Source organism: Camelus dromedarius, chromosome 2 (assembly GCF_036321535.1).
Source record: "Camelus dromedarius isolate mCamDro1 chromosome 2, mCamDro1.pat, whole genome shotgun sequence".
In the NCBI taxonomy this organism is placed as follows: domain Eukaryota; kingdom Metazoa; phylum Chordata; class Mammalia; order Artiodactyla; family Camelidae; genus Camelus; species Camelus dromedarius.
Genome location: NC_087437.1, coordinates 99,870,330 through 99,887,988, shown reverse-complemented (window position 1 = coordinate 99,887,988; position 17,659 = coordinate 99,870,330). Strand labels below are relative to the sequence as shown.

The 17,659-nt window shown below is 35.7% G+C and overlaps 1 long non-coding RNA gene across 1 annotated transcript in view; it reads left to right on the top strand.

Annotated features, from left to right (window-relative positions):
• The window catches only part of LOC116154827 (uncharacterized), a 46,735-nt gene extending 31,972 nt beyond the window's left edge, over window positions 1–14,763 (top strand). Inside the window, exon 3 of the long non-coding RNA XR_010377448.1 lies at window positions 14,631–14,763. This is a non-coding gene — a long non-coding RNA (uncharacterized LOC116154827). The remainder of the gene's footprint in view (window positions 1–14,630) is intronic.
• The last annotated feature ends 2,896 nt before the right edge of the window (window positions 14,764–17,659 follow it).

Genomic DNA, 17,659 nt, shown 5'->3' with positions numbered 1-17,659 from the left:
GCGTTTTTGTAGCTTGATAACTCTACCCGGAAGAAAGGGCATTTACACCTGATGGAAGAGGAAAATTCTGCAGACAGATTTGTGCCTGTCTTCAAACCTTTCACCATCTGAATAACCCCTGAGGTTAAATAGCTGGTAGACATCTGTAGGCAGAAGTAAGAGAAATGAGATCATCAAGGAACGGTGTCGTGCTTACAACATGTGGCGAAATGAGGGCTCTTCACCATCTGTTATTTGTGTGTGTATTTTATTATGTAAATATTCGTACACACTGCATTCTAAACAAAGGAACATTACTTCCACTTTGTTGGTGCTGCCAAGCTTGCGTATGTGTCCTGGAAAAAGAAAGTGGCAGACAGAAAACTCAGGGTTCATCTCGCCACTTGTGTCCCCACTCTTTTCACCAAGAGGGTGAGAGACTCTAAGTAGGTTTGATTCCTTTTCGACATCCTGTTCACAAATACAAAGCTCGACTGTGAATGGAAAACAATGTCCTAAATACTGCAGTTATGGTCTAAAGCTGCTTGTGCTGGCGTCCACGGGAAAAAGATACTGGAAGCTAGGATGCCCTGGGATGGTTCCAATGTACACTCGTGATAAATCCAAGCTCGAAAATACATTTAGGCGGAGGAAATAGGCTCTGTTCAGTTTTCTCTCATCTGTTTAATTCCTGGCACACAGCTCTGGGTCATGGGAAGGTTCTGGTGGGCTACTGTTATTGTCTCCCCCAAAACAAGAGGGGTGTGTGTGTGCATGTTTGGGAGGAATGAAAGTGAAGAGATTTGGGCGGCACATATCCTGGTTTAAATTTTCATAAAATTACCAATTTAAATTGAAATGTAATTATCCTAACTGGCATCTTTTTGGCAGCAGCTTAAAAAAAAAAAATCCCTCGGCTTTACTGTACCAAGCAAAAGCCCAGAGGAGTCCTGACACTGGCCTTTAATCAAAAGCTGAAAAGACACAAAAGCTTTCAGATAATCTATGCCAAGCTATCTTGGACAGCACGGAATTGCCTGGAGCACCCTTCTGGTGGCATTTAAAACACCTGGTGCCCTTAGAAAAAAAATACATCTGCGTCTGCAGTTTCTCCTTCTGTAATTCCCTTCAATCTCTCTATCTCAACTCATTCTCCTATCTTTAAATGGAGGGATGCTGCAGTGACAGTAAAATAAAGCAATTTTATTTACCTAGAGAATGATACTTGTCATTGGCTATGCCTGGAGGTGACAGACTCAGGTGCCCATCTGCACAAACACTTCCTCACTGTTTATTTCATGTGGATTAATATAATTACACTATCATTGTGCTCACTGATTCAGCTCAAATTTTAATTTGATAATTGGGGAAAAGGTGTGCATTTGAAATGGAGGCAATTAATTGACACTTTAAATGCACTTGAATAGAAATAATTTAAGTTACACCATACTTAGTGGTGACTTACACTGTTGTGTTTGTGCAGATTCTTTTATTTCGCTTCTATCATTAATAGACAGAGATAAATCACCTTACTCAGCCTCAGACCTTTTGATACCGGCAGTCTAATTCTGCAGTCTGAAAATATTTTCACTGCCCCAAACAATTCCATTCATTTCATAGTCACTGGCTTTTTGAAAATAAAGACATTCTAACTTTGAGCAACAATCGAATCATTCATAACTAGTCTCACATATATGCAACATAATTATGCAGATTGTCACATAGTTTTGTCAATAGACAGCATGATTCTCATTCTAACAAACATCTTGCACAAAGAAATAATGAGAATAACAAAGACACAATTTCTCAATTATAATACCCATCGTTCCCAGGATTTGGGAAGAAAAAGAGCTAGTTCAATACTTAATTTTTCTCTCGTACCATTTTTACTTTGATTTGTTCCAAGGGAATTTATATATTTTGGTGAACTTACTGAAACTTAAGAAGGAAACATATTTATGGATAAAGCACATTTTTTTTGTGTTAATGATCTTCCATCTGGAAACAAATATGCTTTCATATTTTTTAAGGATTTAAGAACAAAAGCTAGTTTCTTTTAGCAACTTGCAAAATCTGCTTTCTTTCTTTCTTTTTTTTTTTTTTTTAAACTGGAGCTCTTTTATTCACAGAGCCTGAAATAAATACTTTTAATCAAAACCGAAGCAAATTCAATTTTACAAAATGTTAACTACCACAAATTATACCTGTAGTAAATAAGGTTACTTAACAAGAATTATTAGTTGTTTGTTTAGAAGCCCTGAGAGGGCTTCTTCTGAGTATAAAATCTTGGAGGAACTGCTCTGCCTTTTAGATGAAAGCTTATGCTCCCACTTCAATCTATTATTCAATATTTTTAATATGCAGTGTAACCATGGATGAACCTAGAAAAGTTCTGGCAGGTCATTTCAGTTAAGAAACCACACTCTTTTTATTAAAGCTGGAAACCTCATTAAAAAAAGGCTCTGTGAAGATTTCGTAAACTCCAGCTTCAAATCAAGGTTGGCAATAATGCTCCAAAAATCTTTTCATGTAAATGTGGTTCTTCTGGCACTTTTAAGTTTCTGGAAGTGAGAAGTGCTAAAGAGCCAAAAAGCACGAAGCAAAGAAAACAAACGAACACACAAAATGCACGCACATAACACACACGCTCACATTCGTAAACGTGGTGACTCCCAGACAAATCTATTTCTCCTTTTTTTCTTTTCCTATTATCTACTTTTAGGCAAAGTTCTGCAAAAAAAAATCTTTCCTAAATCAGTTAATGTAATAAAAAGAAAGAAAAGCATAATCCTAAATATAACCTTTAACCAAACTTAAAAGGCGCCCTTGGTCACCAAGAAGAATTGAAGTCTTCTGAAAGATGAGAGAATTTTCAAGCTAGAAGGGGAACTGATAGACCACCTGATCTGATAACTCAGCAGCAGCAAAACGGACTGTGGGCCAGATAGGAACAACTATGTAAACTCCAACATCTCGCCAGTGGCAGGGGCCAGGATTATAAAGCAGATCTGTGGGCTCTCAGCTGAACACTAATTCTATATGGTATTGTCTGTTATTTCATCCCTGGATGAAGTGTCCATTTGACAAAAAAAATCTGACATCTAGTCTAGTAAATCATGATTAGAACAATTTTGTTTTGTTTTGTTTTTTTCACTTTTGTTTTTGTTTTGCAGAAAAGCCAAATTTTACAAACTTAGGGTCTAACATATCCTCATTTTTATCAGCTCCTTAAACATAAAGAACATAGATAGATTGCTGTTAATATTCTTCAAAATTTGAATTCATCAGTAATCTATTTTTTAAATCTATGTTGTTTGTTAATTAATTCACAGAAAGAGCCTTCTCTTTATCTCCAGCATTTTCTTCCCAGTATTGAGAACATTTTTTTGAAAACTTTTTAATCACATAGAAATACAATTTAGGCAAGTGAAGATATTAACCCTTAACTCACAAATAACAGCTAGTTCATAGGTAATTTTTCTTTGGTTCAGTCTCAATGTCTCATGAAAATAATTCTTCTTTTGCAAAATAGAGGATCAGTTTAAGTGACCAACATATTTTGTTGATGATTATTTAAATGGGGCAAAGGCCATCTCTCATGAAAGAAACCCTTTCTTAATTTGATTTTAGGTCAGCTCAACAAAGTTAGTATTTGGGTTTATAAGAAAAAAGAATATGATGGAATTATTCATTTCAAACCAGTTGAGCAATTCATATACATACCCAAAACCTGCTACAACATTCAAGAAAGGTACAAGATAGAAATAAAAGTAGTTATATGTGTCGTACTAGTAACAACAGGTGTTAAACTTTTTTATCTGTGGAATAATTGAATGTGTTCTGCATTTTCAATTTTTTTTCGCCAGACTAAATAGCAAGATAAATTGTGTGAAGAATGTAGTTTCTGGTTCTGCTAAATAAACACTTTCTGGGACCACTAATTGCCAGGAACAGTGCCAGGTGAGTAAAACACAGCGAGTTTATTGAGAAGCTAAAAACCTACAGTCATAAACATGCTTGGGATGGAAAGCTAAGAGCTGGGTTCCTCATACTGTACAGGGATAACTGAGTAAGATGCTTTTGAGCTATGAGGATATTTGGAAATGAGCAAGGAGTAGGTAGAAGTGGCTTAATATAAATTTGGCACCTGGAATAAGACATAAAGATACTGAACAATTTACATATTACTGGTTGATATCAGTAATAATTTAAGAAAATATTTGGAATGGCTTTTTTCTAAAATTGGAACACACGATGGTTTCTAAGAAATCCTAGACTTATTTACAAAATTATTTCTTCCACTTAGGAAAAAATAAAATAAAAGGAAACTGATATACTCAGCAAATCGTGATTTCAATTTTCAGTGTTGGAATAACCCGAAGGTAAGATGAAACAACTCATTGTGGCCACTAAAAGATAACTGGCGATCATGTAAATATTCCCCTAATTTTCAAACCCTTGACTTTTAAACAACAGCTTTTACTTAGTTTTCCTCTCTTCTCCTCTCTCTGCATATTACCGTTGGCCTGCTGTTTTACAGGCTTTCCAAGTGTGCAGGAAGTTTGGCTGAGTTAGCAGTTTTGTTTTAATATATTCCTGGAAATTTTATCTCCAGCAGTTCTGTGTGCTTTCAGCAAGTGGCTAAAATGGATGCAAGTTTTCTTAGCCTGATGAGGTCATGACTATTAACACCATCGGTTGCAAGAAAAGTCAAGCAGCAGCAGGTCGAGATGGCACACGAAGAATGGCGTGTGTCAACTTGCCATCTTCCCCCAACTCTTTTGCATTAGCTTCATTGTAATAAAATCAGAGGGAAGATCCTGGGGCACCGAAGCTACCCAAGCCACTTTTGAAAGCCTTAATAATTGCACTGACAATTTAGAGGCCTATTAAACCAAGACAGGCAATGCCTGCTTGACTCCTTTTCTAGAGGAGTGCCAGGGGCAAGGACCGATACTCTGGAAGGCATCACAATGTGAGCAGTGAAACTCCTCTGACCAAGTGTTTGTCCACTGACCAGCATTTCTGTGGTTATCAGAATACGTTTATGTGCCATCTCAAGGAGAGCTTATCAAAATGAACGCAAGGGTAGCACTCAGTCTGCAGGCTGCAAACTACATTGAGGTATGGTGCGGGCTTCACTCTAACTTACGCGCTCAGTATCCAGTTCAGAGCTGATGTGATTTGTTGTGACACTGAAAGCAACGAGAGCCATCTTGCCTCAGAGTCCTCACAAGAAACCGCTAGGACAGTTTCCCGATGGGCGAGGTCAGCCCTCGCCAAGGAATCGGCATTCCTCTCCTCCAGTTTCCCTGTCTAGCTCCACCTTCAGTAGGGTAGCAGCCTCTGCCTGCTGGAATTTGGCTTTTGTTTTCCAGGTGGGAAAGATACTGCCTTGGCCACATCATTAGAAAGGCACCCAAAGTTTCCACTGAAGTTAAGAGTCTGAAAAGCTGAAACCGACCTGCAATTTAAATTTTATTCTCAAAGAGTTTAGACTTAGTATGTTTTGTTTTAGACTGAGAGGCAGAGGCAGATGAAAGCTATTGTTCTATGTGTTAATAAGGGGAAGAATGGGTTTTCTGTAGTTAATAGCACTCCTCTGAATCACTGCCTTATTTACAGTGGAGGAACGTCGTAGATATCATATTTCATCAGCAATGATGGCTTGAATATGTTCCGTGAATAATTACAGTATCTTTTCATCTCCTTTTTGTTATAGGAAACCTTTATAGTAAAGGCTTTTAAATATGCAATGAGAATGTGTAATCCAAGTATCAAGTCTAACAAGAAATTGTTTTGGCAAGTTCAGAACCCTCTCAAAATTCATGGGTTTGGAGTTTCATATCTAATTGGAAGCTTTTAATGTTGGAATAGATTTGCTCTTACGAAAACAGCATAAAGCTTTTAAGCAGGGGATGGGGGAGCCCTTTAAGAAATGCTCAGCAAGATTCTGTGACATTCAAATTATGTTTATTTAAAAACAGAAACTCCTGTGTTCTGGTGTCTTACCATAGAGACTCAAAAATAGGAATTATTTACACAGTTACAAGAGTTACAAGGCTTTGAAAATTTGCTTGTGCAAAAGGCTTTGTGAATTGCTATTGAGCCAAATCATTGAAAAATACCTTGAGAGTGTCAGGGATGGAATAAGGGATTCTGGTCAACATGTTGCTGTTTGCTAGAAAGTTTCTCTCGAGAGTGTGTCGCAGCTGTATGAAGACCTAATTCAGGTTTTTACTCTCCTAACTAGACTGTCCTGAGATCATTGACTGCTGCATTCCTAGGTTTTCCAGTGCAGAGAACCACCTTCTCCCCTTTTTTGAAATTTTTTTCTAATCCTCACTTTTGAACTTTCATCTGTACCACAAGGTAGATACATTGGTCATGCTAAGTGGCCAAACAAACAAGCAAACAAAGAAACAAACAAACAAAACCCCTAGAACATCTACCCTTCCTCGTCTCCTTCCAGTCTCTCTAAGTTCAGTGCAGCCCATGTGGTTTAACCTTAGTGACAATGTTATGTGTATCGAGTAGGAAGAATTCTTCCTAAACTTTAAGCTTAGAAGGAAGTTGTTAACGTAAAGCATCATAATAAACAGATAAACCTAGCTCAAGAAACATTACTTCTTGTCAGGAACAAGCAAAAAAAAAATCTTTGGCAGCATTTACCAAATTGGGTTTTTGGAAAAATAGTTCTCAAAGATGGAAAGAATTACAAAGAATGTCTGGAGTGGAGTGGCTCCCTGGTTATACAAACATAAACTTGATGCCCATTTTGGAGCTTCATGTTTTAATTTTGATCAAGTTTAACTTAGCCCTTTTTAAAAATGATTTGAGCATTTTACATTCTATTGAAGACATATTTACCTATCTGAAGGACACAAAGACTTACCTTCCTCATTTCTTTCAGTTTTTTAGTTTTACTACTTAGTAATAGAAATCCTTTTGGATTAAGAGTTGAATATAGTGTTGGTAAGGATCAATGTTCACTTCCCCATGTGAATATCCAAGTTGTTGCAACGTTATTTTGGAAAAGGCATTTTATTCCCTCATTGAAAACCTTTATGCTTTTTTTTTAAAGAAAATCACTTGGCCAGTTATGTTTGGATCTACTTTTGGATTCAGTTCTCTTACATTTATTTATATGTCTGTTTTTTCTGCAATAATATATTTCTTGATTACTGTATATTTATAGTATGAAATCAGAACATTTAAGTTCTCCAATTTTTTCCTTCTTTTTAAAAATTGCTTTGGCTATTCCTGTTCATTTGCATTTCCATAAAATTTTTAGAATCAGCTTGTTAACTTCTGCAAAAACATGCTGAGATTTTGGTTGGGATTGCATTGAAATTATAAATTTGGAGAAAACAGAATTCTTAACAATACAAACATAATTATATATGATTAGCAAAATCACAGTATGAATATTGTTATGATACAATTACCTAATCCACAGATCTTATTCAAATTTTATCAATTTCTCTACTATTGTTCTCTTTCTGGACTTCCGATGCAATACAGGGTCATACATTGCACTTAATTGTCTTGCCTCCTCAGTCTCTCTTATTCTGAAAGAAGCTCAGTCTGTCATTCATGTCCTTGACACATTTGAAGAGTATTGCCCAGTTATTTTGTAGACCACCTTCCAATTCTGGTTTGTCTGATGTTTCCTCATGATTAAATTCAGATTATTAATTTTCAGTAAGAAAACCTTAGAGGTGACGTTGTGCTCTTCTCGGTGTATCATATGAGGAGGTAGAAGTTGTCACTGTGTCTCATTATTGGTAATATTAACTCTATCACTGGGTAAGAGTGTGTCTCCCATCTTCTCCACTGTAAAGTTAACTCCTTCCTTTAAATTAATAGTTACGTTGTAGGGGATATCTTTCTTCAGATTAGATGTGTTTTATTAATACATTTTCAAATTTAGTGGCCCTTTTCTCTCTATGTCTTTGGAGCCTATCCAGTGGATTTTTTTTTGAAATTTTCAGTTCTAAAATTTCCAGTTTTCAGTATTTGCACAGATACCTTATGTTTTCATTCATTACAAGGCTAATTTTCTTTCTGTCACTGAGCGTATTTATTACTGCTTCTTCAAAGTAATGTCTGATAATTCCAACATCTGCTAACCTCAGGGTTGGCATCTGTTTGTAGTTTTTTTCCCTTGAGACTGGATCACATTTTTCTTGCTATTTATATGCGGATAATATTGGACTGGATCCTGGGCGTTCCGAATGCTAGATTGTGGAGAATCTGGATTCTGTTAGATTGCTCCAAAAAGTGTTGATGCTTTTGTTTTAGCAGGCAATTAACTTGGTTAGACTCAAAGTGCAAACAGGCAAGTGTGTGGTGGGCAGCCGCTTAGATCTCAGATCAGTTCCTTCAACCGTAGCTATGAGCAGCTTTCTGTTTGCCCCATTCAATATGTGGTTCAGTGGTCAGCCAGAGACTCGGGCCAAGTTTTCACACAGAAATTGGGATACTGTTTCTTTGACTCTCTACTTTCTGATTCTCATCTCACTCTCTGGTAGCTCTGGTTGCTATGTATTTCCTGCCCTATTTCCTCAGCCAGTAAGCCAACGGGCTTTCTGTCAGCATTTGAATTGTTCCTACACCACTGTCACCATGACTGAGGCTGCCTCAGGACAAAACTGTAGAAAAATGAGGAACTCAATCTGTCTAATGGCTTTGCCCAACTTTTGGCTCTTTTCTAAAATCTACCAATCATATTCAATCTCTAGAACTCTCAGGTAGTTATGACTGTACCTTTTCTAGTGTATAGATTTTTTTCCCCCCTAGGAGGATGGATTTGTTGGATAATCATTTCTCCATTAACATGAACACTTAAGAGATGGATTGGATACAGGATTTTGGATGGTGAAAAGATATTGCCCAAAAAATTATAGTAGGTATCAAAAGTAAAGTACTTGAGAAGGAGACTTTTAGATAAAACTTCACTTATATAATACAGCAGACTCCTTAAGGTATCTCTTAACTCATAATTAACCACTTAATTACTCCCACTTACTTCAGACCTCCTTATTCCCTGCTGTTAGCACCTACCAGCCATATTTATACAATGGCACCAAGAGTCCCTGGCCAGAGTTAACTGGGAAATAACTGGACACCCCACCTGGTCTGGGCCAAGTCACTTCCTTGAGAATTAAGCAGGATCCCAGAAAGTCTGTCTCTCCAATATGGCTTGACTTGTACCATATATTGTGTCTCTTTTTTTCCTGCCATTTTGTGAATTCAAGAAAAGAAAGCAGCATGCCAAAAAAACAGAGCAATGAAGTAAATGCACAGAGAGAAACAGAATCAAGAGATGATAAGAAAGTGGTCCCAGTGGCCAATAATCTTCTAATGCTCCTTACAATCCTGCCTGGCATCTGGCTGTACTATTTTCTTTTAACTACCCTTGGTGATGAGAAGTCCCCTCTTTTTTCTTAAGCTGCCTTTTGTAATTTGCAACTTTAAAAATCCTGATGCATCTATACACCTTCCACATTACAGGCATTGTGAAAAGGTTTATATAACTGTAGTAATGAGTATACACAGAACAAAAGTGTCAGAGGACATTAAAATGGCAAGAAACAGGCTAAAATTTCTTAGTGTTTAAAGTGAGATAATTTTTAAACTATCATTTTGTTAAAATCATCATGTAGGTCTTAGGCAAAGATCCTATCTGTTAATTTGAATGTAATCAGAAGAAAATAGAAGCTGTGGATTTCCTCCCTTTTTAAAAGTAAATGCTAAATAAGATAATGTGGTTAGTTATAAACTCGGTAAATGCAATATTTGTGTCCCATCCTGGTAGTCATTCTCCACTTCAGGGTCAATCCCATTACTATAATTAAGTTTCTGTTTAATTAATTTTATTTCTGTACTTAATAAAAAGAGGCAATTTTTTCCTAGAGGTTCTGTTTTTCCAATAATATAACCACTAAGAAATCAATTGCTTAACAAAAGTTAAAGTAATATGATTTGGCCGTGAATTTCACTCTAACAGAAGGACATAATAAGTCAGATGAAAAATCAGAACCTGTCTCTCCATCCCCGCAAATAAATAAATAAATCTCAGCAAAAGCAAATCTTGGGATCCTTTGGATTTGTCAAACATTTCATGGATCTTCCAAAACATTTTGGCAGGATAATTCCCTAAAGTGATTCATTATCCGTCAATTCATATTTCAATGTCACTTAATATTTGTTGAATATTCACAACATGCTAGCATTGCACAGCTGCTGAGAACATGCTTCTCTGTCTCTCAGCCTCACACTGCATGTTTTTTTCAACATAACATATATTTTAAATTTTGTCGAGGGGATAGGAGAAAATTGGTCTAAAAACAGATCAGCACACACAGCCTTCAAGAATTAATCTTCATACCCATATTAGGAAGATAATCATTGGTTCTGTAAGCACAAAAGTGTGCCCCTTATATCCATTTATATCTATTATACATTATCTTATTTATATACAAACTTATATACATATATTCTTATTTATCTGGAAATAAAATTTTTATTTAATTTTTATGTTACTTTTATATATCTGTGTATATTAACGCTACTATTACTTCTAGAGAAATTTGCTTTATCCACAATCTAATTTTTATCCACAACCTGATTTTTAAATCTCTATTTATAGATATATGGGTTTTCTATTTCTTAACAGTGAAATTTTCTGTTACTTGTTCCTTATTTGTATTTTATTCTTAATTTGAAAATTGTTACCTATATGCATCCATATTACTTTGGTTTCCATAAGGGAAGCTCTTCATCTCCACTGGCCCTATAAATCAACCAGCTCCACTCCCTCACTTCATCTAAGTACCTGCTTAGAGAGGTCTCCTCAGAGCCCGCTAACAAAAATAACATTGACGTAACTCCTGGCCATATTCTTGATTCTTAGACTTTGCTTTATTTTTCCTTCCCCTGATATATTGGAGTTTTGGTTTATTGCTTTTTTCCACCCCCTATAATATAAAGTCTGTAAAACAGGGACATTGTTTTTATTCTTTTCTTCACCTACACAGAGTAGAAATGTGGCCAGCCCCTGTAGGGGCTTCACAAACTTTTTTTGGGGGGGGTGGTAATTAGGTTTATTTATTTATTTTGAATGGAGGTACTGCGGACTGAACCCAGGACCTCCTGCGGGCTAACCATGCACTCTGCCACAAGCTATACCCTCCCCAACTCCGACAAACATTGTTGAATGAATGAATGAATTCTCCAAGAAAAAAGTGTTATTTTCCTTTTATGCAAATCTTAATTTCAAGACAGAACTCCATGTGCAAATCAGCCTATGTGCTGTCCTCTACCTTCTAATTTTTCCCTCCCTTTTAAATTTAGGATTTCTTTCTTTCTGCCAAATGTTCCCTCCATGGTGATCATACAGGGCTAGCAATGTCCGTGTTTGTGAGAATATTATGACTTTTTTCTGGTGGAAATCCTCCTTAATCAATTTTTTTTTTCTTTATACTCAATTCCTTCACCAAGACTTTTTATAAAGAATGTACATGGTGAGTGTTGAGAGTATAAGATAAATAAAATACATTTCCTGGAAAAAAATGTTTAGACTAAAGAGTTTAGACACCACAATAACATGCTGATTCTGGTGTAGTTTCTCTAATATTTTGATGGATTCTAAAAGGCTTCCTTTAAGATAAAATGTTAAAAAAATTTTTTTAAATGCTCACTTAAAATCTTTTTTTATTTGAATGAATATTAATGTTAGTTACATTTCATTGACCTAAAAGATAATAAGGGGTTAGAGCAATATTATTAGCTATTATGCAGCGTCATTCACTGTTATTTTTGTCTTAACACAAATGGAGACTTATAAAGAACATGAATCCTGCAAGAAGGTACAATGTTGGCTTTGGGAAAAAATAATTCAATTTGTTTGTTGCAGTGATTTCATTGCGATATAACTCTTCAGTATGGATTCAAAACATCCATCCCATTCACTGTTTTTTCTGCTTGAGAATAATGGACCGCTACTTCCCTCAAAACAAGAGGAAATTACGCTCTGGCATCTGGTTGCTTTCCTTTTGTTTCTTTCAAATAAAATCTAACGTATTTCAGTCCAAAATTTCCTTAAAATGCTGTATTTACCAATGTGCTTTATAGTGCCCAGCATATTTTAAATTAACATTAAAGGGAAACAACAGTGATCAGCATCATAATTATTCAGTAATAGCCCAAACAGCTGCCTGACTTTCTTTTTTGTACTTGCTTGGAATTTCTTTTCATGTTTTCAAAGAGGAAAAGTGTGGAAAATAACATCTTTGATTGAAGATGTGTGTTTTCTGAAGGTAGGCATATAAATCATATTACTTGGAAATTTAGAAAACAGCTTCTCACTCTGTTTTCTCCAAGGAGTATAGAAGAATAATGAAAGGTTATGGTAATGATAGCAACACATTTTTGTTTTTCTGAGAACAGTGTACTACTTCCCAACAGCCTTTTTTGCTGATAGAAACAACTTAAGGTTATGGTAGTTTTACTATTATCTGTACCAACAACTGTTTTTTTAAAATTCGTTTCTTGACTGGAAAGCCTATGTAATAAGTGATCATTTGACCACAGGTAAATATTGTTCCTGTATACTTTCATCACACCTTATGTATAACCTTCATCTCAGTTCCTTCCTTTTTGAATTGTGTTGACCCATTTATGGATTGCACCCTCATTAGACCACGTACTCTTAGAGGGTAGGGTTCATGGTCACTTAGCTTTTCACACTTAAGCACAAAAACAGGATATGGATCATGGAGTCACTGTGCTCACTGAAACAGCATGCTGTCTGAGGCTTACATGTTTCCTTCCACATACCTAACTAATAAGTAGGTGAAAGAAATGAGAAATTTTATCCTAGACATTTAACCATTGAAGTTTCTCCAAGATATTTGTAAGCACTGTCAACCACTTATGTCTCTGTGATGATGTTTCCAAAATAATCTAGACAATTTCAACCAATCTTGTACTCTGTATGTGAGGTAAGCAAATAACTTGGGAGTTAATTTTCTCTTCATTTTCATGACCAGTATTAGAAAGGGCATTGGGCTGGGAGGTTATGAAATGTATTTTCTACTTTCCGTTTTGCACATCTGCTATGTCATTGTGGGAAATCGGTAAACTTCTGTAGGCTTAGCCCTTACCATCTGGAAACTGAGAAGGGGGTTTATGCTGTCTCTATGGTCCTGTTCAATTTCAACATCTCAGATTCAAGTTCAATTTATTAGTTATCTTCCATAAATTTTTTGCATTTGAATTCTCACTACTTCATTGCAATAGATAATTCACGTCCAAACTACCTTTCTCTGACAAATTAACTTTTTTATGACCTTAGAAACCACCATCTTCTATAGATAATAATGGTAATAGTAATAATGCTAATAACAACAATAATAAATTACCTCAGTCTGTATTTCATTTTGTTTCCATAAATCATATTCAGGTTGGCTTTACAAAATTAAACAGGGTGATTTTACCTGTGATTGTAAGTGAAGACTTAAAAATGAAAGTTCAATATTAATGCTATTAAGAGCTACTATATAGTGATTGCCTAAGTGATAAGGACCGTGAGGTGACTTTTATATTTTTACTCTCACAAATGCCAGTTGGAGGTGGGTATAACTAGTTGGAAACCAAGGCTCAAAGAAGTGCAGTCATTAACTACATTCCCAAGGCTGTGAATCCAAACCTATATGTTGAAGTACAGATTAAATCCAGCTCTTGTTTTTCTTTTCTCAAATTAAAAAAGAAAAAAAAAAAAAGCAACATCTTAAATCTAAAAGTATGTGTCACATGGGCAGCTAGAAGTCTACAGAATAAATAATCTGTTTACAAAAGCATCACATAAATCAACAACTGTGAAGGAGTCATTCAAAATTTAAAGTACGGAAGTGGAAAGCCTGTAAAAAGTGAATTTTGACAGAGTTAGGGAAAAGTATTTTTTCCAGCCTTCATTGGCGTTATTACAAACAACAAAACTGTCATCACGTGTACCACTCACACTATCACCTTCCATTTTGCAGTCCTTTACAGATAACTGCCCGTGATTTCATGTGCATCTTTGACCAGCCCCCTTTCATGAAGTATTTATTTTGTACCTATTATTCCTGAAAAATAGTAGAGGTAGCATTCACCTCTACAGCCACCTCTATAAAAATAGTTTTATATCTGTATAAAGATGTATAGAAAGATAAATATTTTTAAACATATAATGATCAAAGCTCAGTCTTCACTACTTACTGCCTTTTTCTTCAACCATCTTTTAAGCCATAATTCAAATAAACAATTTCAGCTAGAAATCACATATTATTTCAAATGGCTATTTTGTTTTTATAGTATGGCTTGTTTCCATCCAAAAATGATTGATTGCCCCAAATTATTCTGAAAGATATTTCCTAAGGAGTTGAAAAGTGCTCACATTTTATTTTATGATACAACAATTCATTAATACTGTACTGAGTACCAGCACACTAATATTTTGATGATTTTGCATAAATTTGCAGCAGTGGGGAGAGATGTCAGGTGTTCCAAAGAGACAAGAAAGTAAAACATTGAGTTGGATTAGATGTGAAAAGTGAGAAAAAAGGAACTTTGAAGGATAAATTTTGGGTTTCTTGTCTTTGTAGTTGGATACATGGTGATGTCATTCAAAAAGCAAAGAAATATGGAAGACCAGATTGAGGGCAGAAAAACAGGTAAATATGGGTGTCAAATATTGCTCTATTCTTTTCTTGTATTTGATTTTTTTCAATTTTCTTGTTCTAGTAAAATATACATAATATAAAATTTACCCCCTTAACCATTTTTAAGTGTACAGTTCAGTAGCATTTAAATACATTCATAATGTTTTACAATAATCACCACCATCCATCGCTATAACTCTTTTCATCTTGTGAAACTGAAACTCTGCATCTATTAAACACTAATTCCCCATTGCTCCCTCCCCACCAGCCCCAGGCAACCACCATTCTACTTTCTGTTTCTATGGCTTTGACCAATCTAAGTACCTCATGTAAGTGAAATCACACAGTATTTGTCTTTTTGTGACTAATTTATTTTACATAGCGCGTCTTCCAGATTCACTCACGTTGCAGCATGTGTCAGAATTTCATTTCTTTTTAAATTCATAATATTTAATGAATAATATTTCATTGTATGTATATACACATTTTGCTTATTCACTCACCTAATGATAGATTGAGCTGCTTTCACATTTTAGCTGTTGTGAATAATGCTGCCATGAACATGGGTATAAAAATATTTCTTTGAGACTCTGCTTTTAATTCTTTTGGGTACATACCCATAGGTGAAACTGCTGGGTCAAATGGCAGTTTTATTTTTAATTTTTTGAGGAATCATCGTACTATTTTCCAGAGTAGCTGCACTATTTTACATTCCTATTAACAGTGCACAAGGGTTCCAGTTTCTCCACATCATTGTCAACATTTTCTATTCTCTGGTTTTTTGTTGTTTTGATAGTAGCCACTTAATTGGGTGTAATGGGTACTTCATTGCAGTTTTGACTTGCATTTCCCTAATAATTAGTGATGCTGAACATCTTTTTATGTGTGTATTGGTCCTTTGTATACCTTCTTTGAAGAGATGTCTGTTCATATCTTTTGCCCACTTTGAATTGGGTTGTTTGGTTTTTTTGTTGGATTTTAAAAGTTCTCTCTATATTCTGGATATTAATCCTTTATCAGATATATAATTTACAAAAGTTTTGCTCTATTGAGCTATCTAAATTGAGGTGTTGAAAAGACAATTATATTGGTGGTTCTGAACTGGAGAGGGATGTAGGGAGAGTGTCTTCAGGAAATCGAGGCTCAGTTAAGACAAAGATGTGCTGAGAACGAATGTGAAGATGGCTGTGAAGACCAGGGGGCAGAGCAAAAGGGCATCGTACACATGCTCTGCCTGATTTCTTTCCTAGGAATGAATGACCTTCATAGTCATAAGAGCCTAGAGTGGCATAAAGTTTATCTTTTTAAATGTTATCTAGTATCTACTAACTTTTGTGAACTAGGCCTGAAAATTCCACATTAGAATTAATAGGGGACAGTTGCCGTACTGCATGTGACTGAATGGAAAATACAGTTCGCAGCAACTACAAGTGTTTCCTCTCTCTTGCTCTCCTTTAAAAATGCATCTCAACTTTGGATGTGGAAGGAAAAGGAACAAGAACAACTCTGTGGATAAAGAAAGTTTTGAGCAAAAGTAAAGACTTTTGAAGATGGACTATGTCTCTCTAATGCTTTTAATTAAAACATAGACCTCACTGACCTTTCAGGAGTGGGAAAATAACTAAAGAACTGATTTAAAACAAAAGCTATAAATAAAAATCCTTGCTACTTACAATCTGTACTTCTTTTTTACTACCCTAACTTAGTCCCTTAAAATAGTTTTACATTTTCTTCAGACAAATTCTGCTGTATTCTTACTTATCCAAATTCACTCACATATGCTTAACTATTAGCTGTCAATCAATGTAATAAAGTAGCATTTAAGAAATACATTGCCACATGGGATCAGTGATTTTCCCATGTAATCCTGTCAGCAAAATATAAGGCCAGCTTCCTTTTAGAATCAGTTAATGCTAAATAAACTATAAACACTGTGAATGACTGGAAGTCACCTTAAATGATTAACAGATTGGCTAACTTTTTGGCTCACTCTACACTTGCTATCATCATGAAATCTCATCTAAGTTGATTTAGGAATGACTTACTCCCTGGTTAAGTAAATTATGCCATTATAAATTATAAATTCAATGGAACACTGTGCAGGCATTTTAATGAGATAGATATTTATCTGCTGGCATAGAAAGGTACTCATGATATGATCTTTTAGGTTAGATTTCCAGGAAACATACTCTGAGGAGAGGCATGTATAGAATGTTTACTGGGGAGTGAGGGAACGAGAAAGACAGGATTATGTACAGGGACAATCTGACCTGTAATGTAATAATAACTGAAAGACTGTAATTGATATCACAGAAAACGTGGACCTGGGATGATCCTTCAGAGTTACACAAAGTGTGGCAAAGTGGAGAAGGGGGATTGTATTCCTGCAGTATGCAGTCCTTCTCCATGGTTTCCTTGACAGGGAACACTGAAGGGATTTCTCTATGACTGAGGGAAAATCCAAGTTTGGAGTGGAGCTAAAACTGTCAATAGCTGATATTCTGGGCCTCCATGGGTGAGTTCTTTCATCTTGATGAGGGATCTGGCCAGTGTCCCACGCTATTCACTGCAGTCCTCTCTTTGAGTTGCTCAGATCTCCTTACTTGTTATGGTAAGTTCACTCCATTTGAGAATCACTTCTTCAAGATTATGATTCACCAAATTTCCTAGGAAAGCTTATAAAAGAAGAGTTAAGAGAATGAATTGCAGTCCTCAAAGAGGTGATTGATTTACAGTTCAAATTCTGAGATAGGAAATTGTATGCAGCACATTAATTTGTGAGTGATCTCAGGATTTACGTCTATAAGCATAAAGTGAGTGAGGGAAACAGGATTGAGCAAAGGGAAAAGCTGCCTCATAAGCTTACAGAGAGCTCTGGACCTGGGATAACCCTTCAGAATTGTCCAAATTGAGGCTACAGAGGCTGAGCATTTGTGTTCCCACATCAGCCAGTAATTAGTGGTGGAGTATAC